Below are 21884 nucleotides of genomic sequence, written 5' to 3'. Positions count from 1 at the left end.
GATTATATTCTGAGTGATTCTAAATAGCTACAGTGAGGCCTATAGTAATTTTTTCTGTGTCCAAGATGGAAAAAATAAATCATCATTAAGATAACATCATTTTTAGAAAATTCAGTGGAATTTCTGTTTTATTATAAGATAAAGCAAGTAAATAAAGCACTTTCTTCCTGGAAGTGCTGACAACCTAAAAGTCTTTTTTTTTTTTTTTTGGTGTTTGGTTTGGTTTGATTTTTGTTAGTTTTTAAGCTTCCATCCAAATAAATGAGTGATCTATCTCAGTTGATTTATTTGGCAAGAATAAGTTATAGCATGTCAATTATGGTACAGAAGAAAAGAAACTTTGTAGCAATAGGATTAGTGGCAGTAAATATTTTTTATAGAGTCAATATCCAAATGTCATTATCTGAATAAGGAGCCTAATACTTTATTTCTTCTCTTACATGACAATTATTTTATATTCCTTTGTGTTGTTTTAATTTATTGTTTCTTTTTCTAAATAATAGTTTGTTTTGTGCTTTGCTTTTGCTTCATATGCCTATGACAACCAGAAAGGAAATATACCACAAGTATCCCTGTCATACCTTTTACAAATGTCCTTTGTTCGTGGTGTGTGATTTCTACTTTTGCAGGCTGTGAAGGTGGATGAATGTGGATAATACTCATTATGGGTCTATGCTTCATGTTGCTTACCTAACTTGCAAATGTATTGTTAAGATTAATGCTTATTTGAAGTACCTACTATTGTACTTTCCATTAGAGAGAATGGCTCATACACATTACAAAAATCACCCATTGGAAATAAAATTATACATACACTTACAATCCTCTGGACTTGCAGTAAGGGTACATTTTAATGAGACAAACATTTTCTATAGCTATGCTACAGTATTCTTAGTGATCAAAAAGAAGCTGTTGAAATGCCATGAGGAGAATTTAAGAGAAAACATAGGAAGCTTTTCATCATTATGGGTATTAGTCAAATAGCATTTAAAGAACACTAAGTTATCTACATTTGGATTATATAGTCAGTCAACCTTATAAAAACAGATATACTGAAGAAAAAAAATACAATCCCATATAGCTATTTTCCCCAGATCATGCCATCTTTCCATTATGAACAGCAAATTTAATAGATCATAAAACTACACTAATAATCAGATACTGTGCCTTTTGGCTCCAGAATTACTACCTAGTGACTATTAAAAATAAACAAATCTCATATGTAAGAAAGTGAAAATCTTAGCCAACCCGATACTTAACTTGCTATTGGTAAGTAAGTAATATTTGCTACTTGCTATGTAGGTACCCAATAAAATACATTTTCTCAATCCATTACTCTCTATCCTAGGAATAATATTACTATTTTATTAATACCAATTTTTAAAATATGGCTATTTTTATGGAATGAAATGTTGAAGTTCAGTGCTCCCATAATTTCCTACTTAGTTCCTGGCTGACATGAACCTTCTGATGGATCCCCTGGATCACACCATGACCTAGTAATGGGAGAGTCAAATCATGGTAAGGCAGTTCCTCTCCAGGCACTTCTCCAGTGCTCTCTGCATCCATTCTTTTTTTTTTTTTAAATAAATTTATTTATTTATTTTTATTTTTGGCTGCGTTGGCTCTTTGTTACTGTGTGCGGGCTTTCTCTAGTTGCAGCAATAGGGGGCTACTCTTTGTTGCAGTGCTCGGGCTTCTCATTGGGTGGCTTCTCTTGTTGCAGAGCATGGGCTCTAGGCACGCGGGCTTCAGTAGTTGTGGCACGTGGGCTCAGTAGTTGTGGCTCGCGGGCTCTGGAGCACAGCCTCAGTAGTTGTGGTGCATGGGCTTAGCTGCTCCACGGCATGTGGGATTTTCCCGGACCAGGGTTCAAACCAGTGTCCCCTGCATTGGGAGGCAGATTCTCAACCACTGTGCCACCAGGGAAGCCCTCTGCATCCATTCTGATTGGCGAGAGATCCAGCCCTGAAACAAGTCGATTAATGTGTGACTGAATTTGATTAGTCTTGGTTGTATATCTGAGTCAAGCAGTGATACTATACCTTTTCTCAAGAGCTCTGGACTTGGACAAAAGACAACAGGATGCTGCTTATCAGTCTCTCTCCAGTGACTTACTTAAACAGTAAGATGTAGAACTCATCAGCCCTGGAACAGTCATGTTTTCTCCCTTGTAAGTAAACCAGCTGCAGTCAGAAAGAAGGATGGCAAAATATGGTGTGAAGAAGAGATGATTAAGAGAATGAGAACAATTGCTCCTGAACTCCAACCTGCCTTTTTCACAGCCTGGTTGTTCAACATTTCTCTAAGAGTATATGAACCACACATTCCTTTCTTAGCCTGAGTGAATTCTAGCTCTTTTTTTCCTGAAACAACTAACAACTCTCAAGGGCATTTGCCACCATTTTGAGTCATTTAAATGTGCCAGTGGCTTGAGGGTAGGGCACTTCTCTCTTGTAAGCTACTCATCAGTATTAAACACAGGTGTTACTCACAACAGATATTCAACAAATGTTTCTTGAACCACACTAAATATGTCCCCCTTTCTGTTTTTATTCTCCATGGCCCAGCATAGACTTAGTTACCTAGAATGAGCATAATAATCATTGACCTCACTGATTTTATTTAACATTCTTTAAAAAGTATTTCTGAATACAGTCAGTACTTTTAGAGCAGGCAGCCACACTGATATAGGAAAAGATTTGTGACCTTTGACAATCAGCTATGTACTTTATTATACTGTCCCAAGTAATGCTACTTAATTAATATGGATCATCAGAATGTTAGCCATGGAGGAGGCCTTTCAATTTATATGGTTTATTTTTTTATTTTATTATTTTTTAACATCTTTATTGGAGTATAATTGCTTTACAATGGTGTGTTAGTTTCTGCTTTATTACAAAGTGAATCAGTTATAAATATACATATATCCCCATATCTCTTCCCTCTTTCGTCTCCCTCCCACCCTCCCTATCCCACCCCTCTAGGTGGTCACAAAGCACCGAGCTGATCTCCCTGTGCTATGTGGCTGCTTCCCACTAGCTATCTATTTTACGTTTGGTAGTGTATGTGTCCATACACAGGCATGTGTCCATGCCACTCTCTTACTTTGTCACAACTTACCCTTCCCCCTCCTCATATCCTCAAGTCCATTCTCTAGTAGGTCTGTGTCTTTCTTCCTGTCTTACCACTAGTTTCTTCATGACACTTTTTATTTCTTAAATTCCATATATATGTGTTAGCATACGGTATTTGTCTTTCTCTTTCTGACTTACTTCACTCTGTATGACAGACTCTAGGTCCATCCACCTCACTACAAATAACTCAATTCCGCTTCTTTCTATGGCTGAGTAATATTCCATTGTATATATGTGTCACATCTTCTCTATTGATTCATCCGATGATGGACATTTAGGTTGTTTCCATCTCCTGGCTATTGTAAATAGAGCTGCAATGAACATTTTGGTACATGACTCTTTTTGAATTATGGTTTTCTCAGGGTATATGCCCAATAGTGGGATTGCTGGGTCATATGGTGGTTCTATTTGTAGTTTTTAAGGAACCTCCATACTGTTCTCCATAGTGGCTGTACCAGTTCACATTCCCACCAGCAGTGCAAGAGTGTTCCCTCTTCTCCACACCCACTCCAGCATTTTTTGTTTCTAGATTTTTGATGATGGCCGTTTTGACTGGTGTGAGATGATATCTCATTGTAGTTTTGATTTGTACTTCGCTAATGATTACTGATGTTGAGCATTCTTTCATGTATTTGTTGGCAGTCTGTATATCATCTTTGGAGAAATGTCTATTTAGGTCTTCTGCCCATTTTTGGATTGGGTTGTTTCTTTTTTTGTTATTGAGCTGCATGAGCAGCTTGTAAATTTTGGAAATTAATCCTTTGTCAGTTGCTTCATTTGCAAATATTTTCTCCCATTCTGAGGGTTGTCTTTTGGTCTTCTTTATGGTTTCCTTTGCTGTGCAAAAGCTTTGAAGTTTCATTAGGTCTCATTTGTTAATTTTTGTTTTTATTTCCATTTCTCTAGGAGGTGGGTCAAAAAGGATCTTGCTGTTGTTTATGTCATAGAGTGTTCCACCTATGTTGTCCTCTAAGAGTTTGATAGTTTCTGGCCTTACATATAGGTCTTTAATCCATTTTGAGCTTATTTTTTTTGTATGGTGTTAGGGAGTGATCTAATCTCATACTCTTACATGTACCTGTCCAGTTTTCCCAGCACCACTTACTGAAGAGGCTGTCCTTTCTCCACTGTACATTCCTGCCTCCTTTACCAATGATAAGGTGACCATATGTATGTGGGTTTATCACTAGGCTTTCTATCCTGTTCCATTGATCTATATTCTGTTTTTGTGCCAGTACCATACTGTCTTGATTACTGTAGCTTTGTAGTATAGTCTGACGTCAGGGAGCCTGATTCCTCCAGCTCCATTTTTTGTTCTCAAAATTCCTTTGGCTATTCAGGATCTCTTGTGTTTCCATACAAATTGTGAAATTTTTTGTTCTAGTTCTGTGAAAAATGCCAGTGGTAGTTTGATAGGGATTGCATTGAATCTGTAGATTGCTTTGGTAGTAGAGTCATTTTCACAATGTTGATTGTTCCAATCCAATAACATGGTATCCATCTATTTGTATTATATTTAATTTCTTTCATCAGTGTCTCATAATTTTCTGAATACAGGTCTTTTGTCTCCTTAGGTAGGTTTATTCCTAGATATTTTATTCTTTTTGTTGCAATGGTAAATGGGACTGTTTTCTTGATTTCACTTTCAGATTTTTCATCATTACTGCATAGGAATGCCAGAGATTTCTGTGCATTCATTTTGTATCCTTCTACTTTACCAAATTCATTGATTAGCTCTAGTAGTTTTCTGGTAGCATCTTTAGGATTCTCTATGTATAGTATCATGTCATCTGCAAACAGTGACAGTTTTACTTCTTCTTTCCCAATTTGGATTCCTTTTATTTCCTTTTCTTCTCTGATTGCTATGGCTAAAACTTCCAAAAGTATGTTGAATAAGAGTGGTGAGAGTGGGCAACCTTGTCTTCTTCCTGATCTTAGTGGAAATGCTTTCAGTTTTTCACCATTGAGGACGATGTTGGCTGTGGGTTTGTCATATATCGCCTTTATTATGTTGAGGAAAGTTCCCTCTATGCCTACTTTCTGGATGGTTTTTATCATAAATGGGTGTTGAATTTTGTCGAAAGCTTTCTCTGCATCTATTGAGATGATCATATGGTTTTTCTCCTTCAATTTGTTAATATGGTGTATCATGTTGATTGATTTGCGTATATTGAAGAATCCTTGCATTCCTGGAATAAACCCCACTTGATCATGGTGTATGATCCTTTTAATGTGCTGTTGGATTCTGTTTGCTAGTATTTTGTTGAAGAGTTTTGCCTGTATGTTTATCAGTGATATTGGTCTGTAGTTTTCTTTCTTTGTGACATCCTTGTCTGATTTTGGTATCAGGGTGATGGTTGCCTTGTAGAATGAGTTTGGGAGTGTTCCTCCCTCTGCTATATTTTGGAAGAGTTTGAGAAGGATAGGTGTTAGCTCTTCTCTAAATGTTTGATAGAATTCGCCTGTGAAGCCATCTGGTCCTGGGCTTTTGTTTGTTGGAAGATTTTTAATCACAGTTTCAATTTCAGTGCTTGTGATTGGTCTGTTCATATTTTCTATTTCTTCGTGATTCAGTCTTAGCAGGTTGTGCATTTCTACGAATGTGTCCATTTCTTCCAGGTTGTCCATTTCATTGGCATAGGGTTGCTTGTAGTAATCTCCAATGATCTTTTGTATTTCTGCAGTGTCAGTTGTTACTTCTCCTGTTTCATATCTAATTCTATTGATTTGAGTCTTCTCCCTTTTTTTCTTGATGAGTGTGGCTAATGGTTTATCAATTTTGTTTATCTTCTCAATGAACCAGCTTTTAGTTTTATTGAACTTTGCTATTGTTTCCTTCATTTCTTTTTCATTTATTTCTGATCTGATCTTTATGATTTCTTTCCTTCCGCTAAATTTGGGTTTTTCTTGTTCTTCTTTCTCTAATTGCTTTAGGTGTAAGTTTATTCGAGATGTTTCCTGTTTCTTTTTTTCTTGTTCTCTAATTGCTTTAGGTGTAAGTTTATTCGAGATGTTTCCTGTTTCTTAAGGTAGGATTGTATTGCTATAAACTTCCCTCTTAGAACTGCTTTTGCTGCATCCCATAGGTTTTGGGTCATCTTATCTCCATTGTCATTTGTTTCTAGGTATTTTTTGATTTCCTCTTTGATTTCTTCAGTGATCACTTCATTATTGAGTAGTGTATTGTTTAGCCTCCACGTGTTTGTATTTTTTACAGATATTTTCCTGTAATTGATATCCAGTCTCATAGCGTTGTGGTCGGAAAAGATACTTGATACAAAGGCTTGATTTGTTGCCCAAGATATGATCTATCCTGGAGAATGTTCCATGAGCACTTGAGAAAAATGTGTATTATGTTGGTTTTGGATGGAATGTCCTATAAATATCAATTAAGTGCATCTTGTTGAATGTATCATTTAAAGCTTGTGTTTCCTTATTTATTTTCATTTTGGATGATCTGTCCATTGGTGAAAGTGGGGTGTTAAAATCCCCTACTATGAATGTGTTACTGTCGATTTCCCCTTTTATGGCTGTCAGTATTTGCTTATGTATTGAGGTCCTCCTATGTTGGGTGCATAAATATTTACAATTGTTATATCTTCTTCTTGGATCGATCCCTTGATCATTATGTGGTGTCCTTCCTTGTCTCTTGTAATAGTCTTTAATTTAAAGTCTATTTTGTCTGATATGAGAATTGCTACTCCAGCTTTCTTTTGTTTTCCATTTGCATGGAATATATTTTTCCATCCCCTTACTTTCAGTCTGTATGTGTCTCTAGGTCTGAAATGGGTCTCTTGTAGACAGCATATATATGGGTCCTGTTTTCGTATCCATTCAGGCAATCTGTGTCTTTTGGTGGGAGCATTTCGTCCATTTACATTTAAGGTAATTATCGATATGTATGTTCCTATTCCCATTTTCTTAATTGTTTTGGGTTCGTTACTGTAGGTCTTTTCCTTCTCTTGTGTTTCTTGCCTAGAGAAGTTCCTTTAGCATTTGTTGTAAAGCTGGTTTGGTGGTGCTGAACTCTCTCAGCTTTTGCTTGTCTGTAATGGTTTTAATTTCTCCATCAAATCTGAATGAGATCCTTGCTGGGTAGAGTAATCTTGGTTTTAGGTTTTTCTCCTTCATCACTTTAAATATGTCCTGACAGTCCCTTCTCGCTTGCAGAGTTTCTGCTGAAAGTTCAGCTGTTAACCTTATGGGGATTCCCTTGTGTGTTATTTGTTGTTTATCCCTTGCTGCTTGTAATCTGTTTTCTTTGTATTTAATTTTTGACAGTTTGATTAATATGTGTCTTGGCATGTTTCTCCTTGGATTTATCCTGTATGGGACTCTCTGTGCTTCCTGGACTTGATTAACTATTCCCTTTCACAAATTAGGGAAGTTTTCAACTCTAATCTCTTCCAATATTTTCTCAGTCCCTTTCTTTTTCTCTTCTTCTTCTGGAACCCCTATAATTCGAATGTTGGTGCATTTAATATTGTCCCAGAGGTCTCTGAGACTGTCCTCAGTTCTTTTCATTCTTTTTTCTTTATTCTGTTCTGCAGTAGTTATTTCCACTATTTTATCTTCCAGGTCACTTATCCATTCTTCTGCCTCAGTTATTCTGCTATTGATCCCATCTAGAGTATTTTTAATGTCATTTGTTGTGTTGTTCATCGTTGCTTGTTTCATCTTTAGTTCTTCTAGGTCCTTGTTAAATGTTTCTTGCATTTTCTCTATTCTATTTCCAAGATTTTGGATCATCTTTACTATTATTATTATGAATTCTTTTTCAGGTAGACTGTCTATTTCCTTTTCATTTGTTCGGTCTGCTGGGTTTTTATCTTGCTCCTTCATCTGCTGTGTGTTTTTCTGTCTTCTCATTTTGCTTATCTTACTGTGTTTGGGGTCTCCTTTTTGCAGGCTGCAGGTTCGTAGTTCCCGTTGTTTTTGGTGTCTGTCCCCAGTGGCTAAGGTTGGTTCAGTGGGTTGCGTAGGCTTCCTGGTGGAGAGGACTAGTGCCTGTGCTCTGGTGGATGAGGCTGGATCTTTTCTTTCTGGTGGGAAGGTCCACATCTGGTGGTGTGTTTTGGGGTGTCTGTGGACTTATTATGATTTTAGGCAGCCTCTCTGCTAATGGTTGGTGTTGTGTTTCTGTCTTGCTAGTTGTTTGGCATAGGGTGTCCAGCACTGTAGCTTGCTGGTCATTGAGTGAAGCTGGGTGTTGGTGGTGAGATGGAGATCTCTGGGAGATTTTCACTGTTTGATATTTCATGGAGCTGGGAGGTCTCTTGTGGACCAGTGTCCTGAAGTTGGCTCTCCCACCTCAGAGGCATAGCACTGACTCTTGGCTGCAGCACCAAGAGCCTTTCATCCACATGGCTCAGAATAAAAGGGAGAAAAAGTAGAAAGAAAGATAGAGAGAAGATAAAATAAAATAAGGTATGGTAAAATAAAATAAAGTTATTAAAATAAAAAAAAAATTTAAAAAAAATTTTTTTAAATAAAAAAACCCAAAACGAACAGATAGAACCCTAGGACAAATGCTGAAAGCAAAGCTATACAGACAAAATCTCACACAGAAGCATACACATACACACTCACATAAAGAGGAAAAGGGGAAAAAATCATAAATCTTGCTCTCAAAGTCCACCCCCTCAATTTGGGGTGATTTGTTGTCTATTCAGGTATTCCATAGATGCAGGGTACATCAAGTTGATTGTGGAGATTTAATCCGCTGCTCCTGAGGCTGCTGGGAGACATTTCCCTTTCTCTTCTTTGTTCTCACAGCTCCCAGGTGCTCAGCTTTAGATTTGGCCGCCTCTGCGTGTAGGTCGCCTGAGGGCGTCTGTTCTTCGCTTAGACAGGACGGGGTTAAAGGAGCCGCTGATTCGGGGGCTCTGGCTCACTCAGGCTGGGGGGAGGGAGGGGTGCGGACCGCGAGGCGAGCCTGCGGCTGCAGAGGCCAGCGTGTCTTTGCACCACCCTGAGGCACACAGTGCGTTCTCCCGGGGAAGTTGTCTCTGGATCCTGGGACCCTGGCAGTGGCGGGCTGCACAGGAGGTGTGGAGAGTGACCTGTGCTTGCACACAGGCTTCTTGGTGCTGGCAGCAGCAGCCTTAGCGTCTCATACCCGTCTCTGGGGTCCGCGCTGTTAGCCGCGGCTCGCACCGTCTCTGGAGCTCCTTTAAGCAGCGCTCTTAATCCCGTCTCCTCTCGTACCAGGAAACAAAGAGGGAAGAAAAAGTCTCTTGCCTCTTCGGCAGGTCCAGAACTTTTCCCGGACTCCCTCCCGGCTAGCCGTGGTGCACTAACCCCCTGCAGGCTGTGTTCACACCGCCGACCCCAGTCCTCTCCCTGCGCTCCGACCCGAAGCCCGAGCCTCAGCTCCCAGCCCCTCTCGCCCCAGCAGGTGAGCACACAAGCCTCTCGGGCTGGTGAGTGCTGGTCAGCACCGATCCTCTGTGCGGAAATCTCCCCGCTTTGCCCTATGCACCCCTGTTGCTGCGCTCTCCTCTGCGGCATTGAAGCTAACCCCCCTCCGCCACCCGCAATGTCCACCTGCGAAGGGGCTTCTAGTGTGTGGAAACCTTTCCTCCTTCACGGCTCCCTCCCACTGGTGCAGGTCCCATCCCTATTCTTTTGTCTCTCTTTATTCTTTTTCCTTTTGCCCTACCCAGGTACGTGGGGAGTTTCTTGCCTTTTGGGAGGTCTCAGGTCCTCTGGCAGAGTTCAGTAGGTGTTCTGTAGGAGTTGTTTCACGTGTAGATTTATTTCTGATGTATCTGTGGGTAGGAAGGTGATCTCCGTGTCTTACTCTTCCGCCATCTTCCCCCTCTCTCTATATGCTGTTCTTAAGAGATTCTCTTTTGGTTTTGGCCAATGAGAAGCAGCATACCAGGAGATTAGCTCCTAGTGTTGGAGGCTCTCCTGCAGAGGCAGGGGGGTAGCTGTGGCTCACCATAGGCACAAGGACGCTGGCAGCAGAAGTTCTGGGAAGTACTTCTTGGTGTGAGCCCTCCCAGAGTCCACCATTAGCTCGTCATGAAATATTATTCTTTATTTGATATTTTTTCAAACATTTAAACTGTAAAATGTTTTAGCTCACAGGTCAGATTTAGACCGTGAGGTGTAGTTTGCTGATCTCTATATTAGAACATCTAATTATGTCATGTTTCAGTTCAGACTCACTTTTTCTCCATGTAGTTTTCAATGGCAATTCCAGAACTCATCCTCCTATTAAAAGGGTAATCACTTAAAAAAAAAACAACAACAAATACACAAAAACAAAAAAACACCTTTGTTTTGTGTATATTCATATTTTCTTCTTCACGTAATTTTTTTCTTTAGATCTCTAACACTCTCTAGTCCATGAAGATATGACTAAGTTCCTATAATTAGCAGTATTATATGTTATCCTAGTCTAAAAGTCTTGACAGCTGAATGCTTGGCACTATTTAAATACTGGAAAATGTAATATAAAACTCTAGACTTACAGCATTGCTTTTGATTATCATGTGGCAACGATTGGCTGGCATTGAGTAGCAGCTGTCAATTTGGAAAGTGCATTTGATTTCATATTTACCACTGTCTTCTCCACTACCTATTTGGCATACGAGAATTTTTAGATGGCTACCTTGACTATGGTGGGACCTGTGAATACGAGGGAACAGCAACTCCATTGATGCATGATACATGATTGCAGGATTACATCATGTGATGTAGAAATGTATTGTAGCAGACTGAAGTCTTGGTGACTTTGAAGACGTAAACTTCCATGTTGTTAGAGGACCATGTGATAAGGGCCTCTGGTGGCCTCTAAAACCTGAAAGCGACCCCAGCCAACAGCCAGCAAGAAAATGAGAATTCTCAGTCCTACAACCCCAAGAAACTGAATTCTGGGAATAACCTGAATGAATTCAGAAGAGAATGCTGAGCCTCACATGAGATTGCAGCATCATATGTCACCTTGATTTCAGCCTGGTGAGACCCAAGCAGAGGATTCAGCTAACCTGTACCTGGAATTCTGAGAAAACTTTGGGATGAGAAATTTGTGTCATTTTAAGCAACTAACTTTGTGATCATTTGTTATGCAGTAATAGAAAACTAATATGCTATTACTTTGCACAAGCACGCTTTAATAACTGATAACAATCCACCTAGCCTGAGAATGCCAAAAAGGCTAGACTTGACCTATTCAACTGCCACAAGGTCCTCTACTTTATAAACAATGGCAAATTACATGGAATCTTCTGAAGACTTTTTTTACTTCAAAATTGGTAGAATTTGAAATAGCTAAGTTTTCTGCACTGAATAGCAGAAACTGTAGGTGAATCAAGAAAGCTATTAAGTGCCTCTTTCTGAGTAAAATTGCTTAATTGTTCTAGATTCAAATCTACCTGATATCCCTATTAATTACTCTCAAAGCAGTGGAAGAGGAATACGATTAGAAAAGAGGAAAAAGGGTTTTTTTATTCCCAGTTAAAAGATTGGTGCCTACTTGCTTGCTATATAGCTTCCAGACCTTCCATTCACAGATCGATCACATGACCCACATCAGACTCTACAACTGTCACCTCGCTGTCCTTCCCAAGACTAGACTCTACTCTGCCCAACACACCATAAGTGAACGTGGCCCTGACTGAATCTCAGACTGCAGCTCTGGAAACGGTCCTTTTCAAATGCAGCTAAGCCTTACTGCTTTCATACATAATAGCTACTTGTTGATCCCTTCCCTTGGGACTCCACATTTTACATCCTTATTCTTGGTTTCATGCTAATATTCCTCCTCAATGCTACTAGAATGCTATAGAAAAAGCATGATCCATAGACAGTATATTCTAGTCTTTCTTCTGGGTGACTGTCCTTATAAATGAATATATAAACAGTTCCAGTTTTTAGGGTACACCATTTAGTTTGATTTTGTTGGCCAACATCCTTCTTTAATGTTCTCTAAAATTTTAAAAAAGATAATGATCCAGTGAAATATCTGAGATATGAAGTACATGAGATGTTAATATAAAATATGAATTATAGGTCAAGACTATACTAAAAAACATTAAGAAATATTTACACACTTCAGTTTAACAAGAAAATCTTTTATTTAACAAACACGTTTGTTTCTTGCTTATGATGTACTAGGCGGCTGGGTCTTTTTTAATTTAACAAACGTTTATATAGTGCTTACTAGATGCCCAGCCCTGTAGCAAATGCTGTACAAATATGATCTCATTTAATCCTCATCAAGTCTATGAGGTAGATGCTATTATCATCTTCACCTCTATTTTAAAGATGAGAAAACTGAGACATGAGAGTATTGAGAAACTTGCCCAAGGTTACAGCTAGTTAGCAGCAGAACCAGAAGTTGAAGCCAGGGAGTCTGGCTCTGAAGTCCATGCTCTTTTATTTTTTAAATTTTTTTTTTATTGAAGTATAGTTGCTGTACAATATTATATAAGCTACAGGTATACAATATAGTGATTCACAATTTTTAAAGGTTAAACTCGATTTAGAGTTATTATAAAATATTGACTATATATCCTTGTAGCTTTTCTTATACATAACAGTTTGTACCTGTTAATCTGCTATCCATAGTTTCCTCTCCTCCCTTCCCTTTCCCCACTGGTAACTACTAGTTTGTTCTCTACATCTGTGAGCCTGCTTTTTTCTATATTCACTAGTTTGTTGTATTTTTTAGATTCCACATATAAATGATATCATACAGTATTTGTCTTTCTCTGTTGAATTATTTCACTTAGCATAATACCCTCTAAGTCCATCCATGTTGCTGCAAATGGTAAAATTTCATTCTTTTTTATGGCTGAGTAGTATTCCATTGTATATATATATATATATATATATATACCACATCTTCTTTATCCATTCCTCTGTTGATGGACACATAGGTTGCTTCCATATCTTGGAAATTGTAAATAATGCTGCTATGAACATTGTTTGCATATATCTTTTCAAATTAGTATTTTTGTTTTTTCAGACAATGCCCAGCATAGAATTGCTGGATTGAATGGTAGTTCTATTTTTAGTTTTTTGAGGAACCTCCATATTGTTTTGTGCAGTGGCTGCACCAATTTACATTCCCACCAACAGTGTACAAGTGTTCCCTTTTCTCCACATCCTCACCAACATTTATTATTTGTGCTCTTTGTGATAATAACCATTCTGACAGGTGTGAGGTGATATCTCATTGTGGTTTTGATTTGCATTTCCCTGATAATTAGTGATGTTGAGCAGGTTTTGTTTTAAGAGCTCATAAATATCAACTCACTTAATGCTTCTCACAGCCATCTAAGTTATTGCTTTTATTATCTCCATTGTACACATGAAGAAACTAGAGCACAAACAGGTTAGAAAATTTGATAAGGACACAAAGATAGAAGCTAACTGAACCAAAATTCAAACTCAGTCCATGTAGTTCCAAAGTCCATTCTTTGTTCCACTATGATATGCTGCTTCTAGCCATTTTTCTCCACTTTCAATTCTCGACATTGATAAGCAATAATACTTTCATAATGATAACATTTAAAAATGGATAGTGTTCTCATACCCAGAAAAACAATGTATATGTGGGACTTCCCTGGTGGTCAGTGTTTAAGACTTCGCCTTCCAATGCAGGGAGGTGTGGGTTCAATCCCTGGGTGGGGAACTAAGATCCCACATGCTTTGCAGCCAAAAAAACAAAACATAAACAGTATTGTAACAAATTCAATAAAGACTTTAAAAATGATCCACATCCAAAAAAAGAAAAAAAACTTAAAAAAAAGCATATGTAAAACAAGTCATTTTAAAGCCAGTTTAAGTAGTACAAATTTCTCACATAACCTCACCCAAGAGGATGATGAAAAGATCCTAATGTTTTATTTTGTCATAAAACATCTAAGTGCCTTTTACTACTATTGCATACTCATATAAAAAGCATGCTTATTCTTCTTTTTATTTTTTGATAATACAGAGGAAGAGAGTATATTTCTAAGTGTTATAAATTCATCTAGAGCAATTTAGGTGAAATAAAAATCAATCTAAAGCAAGTCTTTTACTTATAGAAGAAAATGAGCAAAACAAGCCCAGAAGGAATTTTCCTAAAGCCTCCATTAATTTCAAACAATCTGAAATATCACCCAAGTGTTATCAGTAAATTTAAGCTTTAGGACTTATGTTTTCTCTGCTCTTTTCTGCTTATCTCCCTGCCCCCCATAAATAGTAGGCAATAATGCCATTTCCTATTTATAAAATTTCTGGAAAAGCCTGATCTAGTGTATAGTCTCAGATAAAACTGGAATAGCTAAAGCACTCTGAATATTTCTCCAAAATAGTTGAACTGCTTATTAAAGGAGTAACAAGAATGAAAATACTATATATGAATATATATACATATATACATGCATATATACACAAATTCACATATATATATATCTATATTCACATATATACATATATATTTATAAATACTCGAACAAAAAAAGTATACTATGTGGAACAGTAGTTAAAAACATAAATTCTGAAGCCAGAATGCCTGCCTGCATCTTAATCTTGCCTTTCCCCGTTTCCAGCTATGTGAACTTTTCCAAGTGATTTAATTAGTCTTTATTCAATTTCCTAATCTATAAAATGGGAGTAATAATAATAAGATATAATAAACACCTCGTGATATTTTAGGAATTACATATGTTCATGTACATAAAGTGCAGATTTACTGAGGACAATGCTAGCAAATAATATGCTCTATATACTCATTAGGAATATATTTCTGTATAAACTGAGGGAAAACACACATATGTATATAGGTGTTTGTATTTTGTGTGTAGGTATGTATGAATTCGTATGCATGCAGTGGAGACTCAGGTACAACTGAAAACAACTTGATTTATACCTTCTACTTCCTGTTCAAACTACTTTGAACATCCATTCCTCTTTGTCCTTGGATAAATTTAAGGCATATTCCTTGGCTTGTCTTACAACTCTCAGGGAATAAAAAAATGTTCACATGACTTCAAGTTCAAACAGACTTATTTTAATAAAGTGTTCAGAACCTTGGAAGTTCAGAACTCTAAACTTAAAACCTCTCTCATTCCATAGCGCTTGACTACTCCAGTGTGGAGGAGCCTGTGAGAGGAAGAGCTCAGAGTAAGCTCCTTCCCTCTTTCCAGTGCTATGGTCTTCTTCCAATTGAGAGACTGCCTCTGACTGACCAGGATGCAGTGGTGATGTGAGATAAGCAGTGGTCAGAGGAGGTAGGCAGGGATATTATAAAGAGCAGCTGTGGTAAACAGCCAGCTTCATTCTGCTGGGAGCACTTCTGTGCTGTCTTGGAGAAAACCTCTCTGCTTACTCCAGTTCTCTCATAGACAGTGACTGTGCTACATGCCTCCTGGTATGTCACTCAGAAAAGTCCTTTCTCAATTTCTGGGGATTTAACTATGTTCCTCTTCCTCTATATTTGAAAGTCTTTTGCCTTTCCAGTGACTTTTATGACATATTGGTTAAATATTCCAGGTTTACTGCATCAATGAGAAGCATGCAACTTTAATACCTGATCATTGTGAGTGGAGTTATTTTTGAATCAGTGCATTCTGTTCCACTGTCTAAAGACATTCAAGCCAGTCTCTTGTTCTTTGGAATGAGAAGGTGTGAGTGAGCCACATACCAAATACTGTGTTCTCCAAGTTCCAGTGGATATATACAAGCTCTCTGTGTTGTCCCCACCAGGCTTGCCATAAAAAGAAAGTACCCCCATCCCTTCCTTGCAGGGGCTTAGTAAGACCTGTAGCTCATCAAAGACTCTCTCAAAGAAAAATTCCAACCTCTTTCGTGATTGCTTGAGTCTTTACTGGACTGGATTTAAGGGAAGTGTAGGTAGCTATGGGTCTCACAAGTGGTTAACACATTGTACGTATGCAAATATTGTTCGATCCATCTTTTTGGAAATTTGAGGTAACTTGTCACCTATGCTTTCGTTCTTGCATTTTGTGTGTCACTGAACATCAGCCAGAAGATATTACATTTTAATGTCCTATTATATATTCTTGTATTTATATACACACAAACACTCACATGTGTCTAAAAGAGAAATATTAAAGCATCAGTAATCTGAAAAATATAGATAGATAAGGAGAGAAGAAAGGGTTGATAAAAATATAGAGAAAATTGGGTTATTTTTAATGGATTTTTTCATTGTAAGAAACAATCATTTAGATTAGAAGTAAAAAAATAAGTGCCAAATTAATTGTGAAGATACAACGAATATCCCCTAGGTCAGTCCAAAAATACCAAAAAGAAACCAGATAGCTGTCAAATATGGGTGTTTGCATATAATTGAAAATACCTGTGATTAGGACGTAAAAAGGACAATTTTATTAAAATTTCAAAACCAATAATTTCTACTTTAATTTATTATTCTATTTTTTCTCTCTTTCTCCCACCTTCTCTCCCATCTGCCTACCTGTTCACTTATCTATCCATCATCTCTTCTATCACCATACTGGAAACCATTGAGAGAAATAAATACAACCCACCCACAGGGATAAAAGTCCTCATTTTATAGCACTATTTAAAGGCTTCTAGAGATTTATACATATTACCTCATTAATCTTCACAATATCCTGTGAGGTGTGTAGGTGGAAATTATTTCTCATTTTATAGATGGATAAAATAAGGTACTGTAAACTTACCAAAAAGACTTACATAGCAACAAAATACAGGAAACCAAATGAGATAAGCCTTTGAAAATATAGACTAATAGCTGTCTAACTTTGTTTTAGAAGTTAATTTTATGTGTTGGAGCCTATTCAGTTCTTTAAAGGTTGATAAAATTAGAGCCATTCTCTCAATATTCTTGGAATATGCTAATAAATGGGGAATCTCATAAAATATGATAAATGTTCATAAAAATAGCAATTGATAATGTAGATTGAGCACTTATGCTGTGGCAGAAGCTTCCTGCATCATCAGTTTTAGACTCACAACAACCCTACAGTTCTGATTCTCTATTGCAGCATAACAAATTATTCCCAAATTTTGCAGCTGAAGATGACTTTTATGATTTCACACAACTTCTGAGTTCAGAAAACCAGGAGGGGCTTAGTTGGATGATTCTACCTCTGATGTCTCTAAGAGGTTACAATAAAACTGTTGACTGGGGCTGCATTTTCATCTGAAAGCTCAACTGGAGGAGAACCTGTTTCTAAACTAACTCACTTTATTGACATAACTCAGTTTCTGAAAGGTTGTTGAACTGAGTGGCTATTAGCTACCGGCTTCCCCCAGTTCCTTGCCACATGGGTCTCTATATAGGCGACAATACCTTTCACCTTTCTGAGATCTTTACAAAGGATTTTACAGTCACAATCTCAGCCTCATCTTTGGACTAAGTTCTTCTGGCATTGCTCTAAATTTTATCTTTTCTCATAAGCCATTTATAAGTTTTATCATTGGCTGCCATCTAGAGAGGCTGAGAATTTTCAAAATCATCGAGTTCTGGCTCCATCATGTTTAACAGTCTCAGTTTATCTCTTTGCTGTCACATTTTAGTATAATCAACAGGAAGAGAGTAGGTGGCACCTTCAACATTCTGGCTGAAAATCTGCTTACCTTCCAGTGTATATATGAAGTACATTTTTTACTTTCCACATGTATTAGTTTGCTAGGGATGCCATAACAAATTACAATAGATTGGATCACTTAAAAGAGGAAATTTATTTTCTCACAATTCTGGAGGCTAGAAGTCTGAGATCAAGGTGTTAGCAAGGTCGGTTTCTTCTGTAGCCCCTGTCCTTGGCTAATAGATGGCCGTCTTCTAGTGTCTTTCACATCACGCTTGTTCTGTGTCTGCTTATGTCCTAATCTCCTCTTTTCATAAGGACACCAGTCATGTTGGATTAGGTCACTCATATGACCTCGTTTTACCTGAATTACCTCTTTAAAAACCCTATACCCAAATACAGTCACATTCTTTTGTAACATTCTAATGTTAGGACTTCAACATATGAATTGGTGGGGGGACATAATTCAGCCCATAACATTCTGCCATCCCCCCAAAATTTATGTCCTTCTCACATGCAAAATACGTTCACCTTATTCTAACAGCCAAAATAATCTTAATACATTCTAGCATCGGCTCTAAATCCAAAATCTCATCTAAATACATATATATCAGGTGTAGGTGAGACTAGAGGTATGACTCATCCTGAGGCAAAATTCCTCTCAGAGGATTTATCTGCTTCTAGAACACAGTGGTAAAACTGGCATAGGACAAATATTCCCATTCCAAAAGGGAGAAATTTGGGGAATTCCCTGGCAGTCTAGTGGTTAGGACTCCACACTTGTTTTTTTTAAATTAATTAATTAATTAATTTATTTTTGGCTGTGTTGGGTCTTCGTTTCTGTGTGAGGGCTTTCTCTAGTTGCGGCGAGCAGGGGGCACTCTTCATCGCAGTGCGCGGGTCTCTCACTATTGCGGCCTCTCTTGTTGCGGAGCACAGGTTCCAGACGCGCAGGCTCAGCAGCTGTGGCTCACGGGCCTAGCCGCTCCACGGCATGTGGGATCTTCCCAGGCCAGGGCTCAAACCCGTGTCCCCTGCATTGGCAGGCAGAGTCTCAACCACTGCGCCACCAGGGAAACCCTAGGACTCCACAGTTTTACCGTCAAGGGCCAGGGTTCAGTCCCTGGTCAGGAAACTAAGATCCCACAAGCCATGCAGCATGGCCAAAAAAAAAAAGGAAATCTGAAAAATTGGAAAGAAGAAAGGGATGATATGTTGTCCCAAGCGAGTCTGAAATCTAGCAATGCAAATCCCATTAGTTTTTTTTTTAAATTTTTATTGGGGTATAATTGATTTACAATGTTTTGTTAGTTTCAGGTGTACAGCAAAGTGAATCCATTATACATATACATATATTCACTCTTCTTTAGCTTCTTTTCCCGTGTAGGACATTATTGAGTATTGAGTAGAGTTCCCTGTGCTATACAGTAGGTCCTTATTAGTCATCTATTCTGTATACAGTAGTGTGTATGTGTCAATCCCAATCTCCCAATTTATCCCTTACCCCTGGAAACCATAAGTTTGTTTCTTATATCTGTAACTCTATTTCTGTTTTGTAGATAAGTTCATTTGTAGCATTTTTTTAGATTCCACATTTAAGCTATATCATGATATTTGTCTCTCTCTGTCATTAGATTTTACAGCTCAAGAATAATCCTCTTGCTTTATCCTCTGTGCCCAGTGGGAAGGCAGCGTTATCTTCCATATCCACCTGCCTGGTGACCCCACACCCTCCCTTGGCAGCTGCTTCTCCTCCTTAGCTCTGGAAGGTAGCCCTGACCCCTTAAACCTGAGTGGCCACCCTGACCCCTTTAGAACTAGGGAGAGCAGCCCCACCTTCCAGGTCTGTACCCAGTGGACCTGTGGTGGTAGTAGAAGCCTGCCAAACTTGGTACTGCCTTCAGCGTCATTCTCTCCTTTGCTTGAGGGATAATACATACTTACAGCTGGATAGCTCTATTAGCACATCCTGTAGAATCCTAGAAATCTGGCAGATTACTTTCATTTTGTCCTATCTCTGTCTCCTTCAGTCCAAGCTGGCAACTGTTTTTGCTGGTATAACCTCATCTCTACTCTTAGGTTCTGCTAAGATGGCTGATTGGATCCATAAATCACATGCCTGTAATTTCTTTAGCAAACGTTCTTTGGCCATGCCCTCAGTGTTCTCTCAAGAGAGTGCTTTCTCATTTTTTACAATATGCATAGGCTGAGAATTTTCGAAATCTTCAAGTTTTGCTTCTTTATTTGCTTAACAATTTCTTCAATTTATCCCATAAGCAACCAGGTGAAAAATGGCTGTACCTTCAACACTTAGACATTTTTTCAGATAAATATCCAAATTCATCAGTTACAAGTTCTACTTTCCATAAAACACTAGAACACAATTCGGTCAAGTTCTTTGCCCCTTTGTAACAAGAATTGCCTTTCCTTCAGTTTCAAACAATGTGTTCCTCATTTTCATCTGAGCTCTCACCAGAAGCACCCTTGAAGTTCATATTTCTACCAATATGTTCTGTTCATGATGATATATGTATAACCAACTCTAAGATGATAGAAGCTTTCTCTACAGCTCTCCTCTTCTCTGTCTGAACTCTCAACAAAATTGCCTTTAATATCCATATTTTTACCAACAATCTCTGAAAGGCAGTCTAGTCTTTTTCTAACATGCACCTCAAAACTCTCCCAGCCTCTACCCAAAACTCAGTTTCAAAACCGCTTTCACATTTTTAGGTATTTGTTACAAAAGCACTCTACTTATTGGTATGAAAATTGGTGTTAGTTTGCTATAGCTGCCAAAACAAAGTACTATAGACTAAGTGACTTAAACAAAAGAAATGAATTTTCTCACAGTTCTGGAGGCTAGAAGTCCAAGATAAGTTGTTGCAGGTTTAGTTTCTTCTAAGGCCTTCTCCTTGGCTTGTAGATGCCTCCTTCTCTCTGTATCTTCTGGGCTGCCTGTGTCCTAATCTCTTCTTATACGGACACCAGTCTATCAGATTACAGCCCACTCATGTGATCTCCTTTACCTCTTTAAAGGTTCTATCTCCAAACATATTCAAACTCTGAGGTACTGGGGATTGTGACTTCAACATATGAATTCTGGGAGGACACAATTCAGTCCATAACATCTCATAACTACAGCATAGTGTTGATAAACCAATATTACATGACAAGGATCCTCCTTCCTACAATGTCAAATAAGATTTACCTCACTTACTGACAGGACTTCATCCAGACTCAAAGAACATGAGGCTTCTAATAACAATTTCTTTAACACACATTAGACATTATTTTTTAACATTCCCTCCTCCAAGTCTATTGGCCATCTCAAAGCTATTCCTACATTTTGAGTTTTTCCTACAATAGCACCTCACTTTTAGGTACCAAAATATGTATTACGTATTCATTGTAGCATAATAACTTGCCTCAATATTGATCAGCTTAAAACAACAAAAATTTATTATCTCACACAATTTCTTAGTGTTATAAATTTGAAAGAAGCTTATCTGGGTATTTCTGGCTCAGGATTTCTCACAAGGTTTCTCTAGTCAAACTGCTGACCAGAGATGAAACTACTTCCAGGTTTGACTTTGACAGGAGTTTCACTTCCAAACTCAACCAGTCGGTTGTTGGCAGTTCTCAATCTGGGGGGAAACTCATCAATGATAATACATATTTTAATGAAAATAGCTGTAGATAATATTGATTGAACACACTTGCAAGTGCTTGTGTATTTATACTCACAACGATGCTGCTATGTTAATTTTATGGTTTAACCATTGTACATGCTTACACAAGCAGTGGTAAGAATTGAAACTTGAAAGCAAATGGTTTTAATTTTGGAAAACTTAAAAATTACTTTCATTACTTCTCTAACCAAAATAGCCTGGTGATTCCAATTTTGATACAGAGTAAGGGGAAAGATACAAAGACAGAAGAAAGAAAAAGCAGCCCTGCATAAATTAGGAATATATGCAGTAAAATCACTCTATACCTAACATAATATTTTTGTTAGAAGAATGATAGATGATTGTGAAGAAAAATATATAAAATAGAAAAATATAAAAGTTATAAAATTTTCTACACACTATATATCTGGACTATATTTTATTGTTATCTTTCATATACAGTACTCTTGGTGTTATATTTTTCTATAAATATGACTATACCCATGTGTTTATTAATGTGTACTTGCAGAATCTATAAC

Source organism: Leucopleurus acutus (assembly GCF_964270905.1).
Source record: "Leucopleurus acutus genome assembly, chromosome: 4".
Taxonomy (NCBI): Eukaryota; Metazoa; Chordata; class Mammalia; order Artiodactyla; family Delphinidae; genus Leucopleurus; species Leucopleurus acutus.
This window is presented reverse-complemented; position numbering follows the sequence as displayed.